We start from the raw sequence: 204 nt of genomic DNA, 5'->3' as shown, positions 1-204 counted from the left end.
CTAGAAACCGACCATAGCAACACCAAGCTTTCCTTCTTCTGCTCCCACCTTCTCCGCCAATAACTTTACTCATTCAATAGAAGAAACCATATTCAGTCAATTACCATAAAACCTCCCAGTTCAAATCTAGACCCTCTTTATGACAAACAGAAACACATATCCACATTCCAGACAGTGATTCCACCATCACAAAGAAAACATCAG

The sequence above is a fragment of the Orycteropus afer genome, unplaced genomic scaffold, assembly GCF_000298275.1.
Source record: "Orycteropus afer afer isolate SDZICR_OR568_19922 unplaced genomic scaffold, OryAfe1.0 scaffold00701, whole genome shotgun sequence".
Classification (NCBI taxonomy): Eukaryota; Metazoa; Chordata; class Mammalia; order Tubulidentata; family Orycteropodidae; genus Orycteropus; species Orycteropus afer.
Note: the sequence above shows the minus strand (reverse complement) of the source record.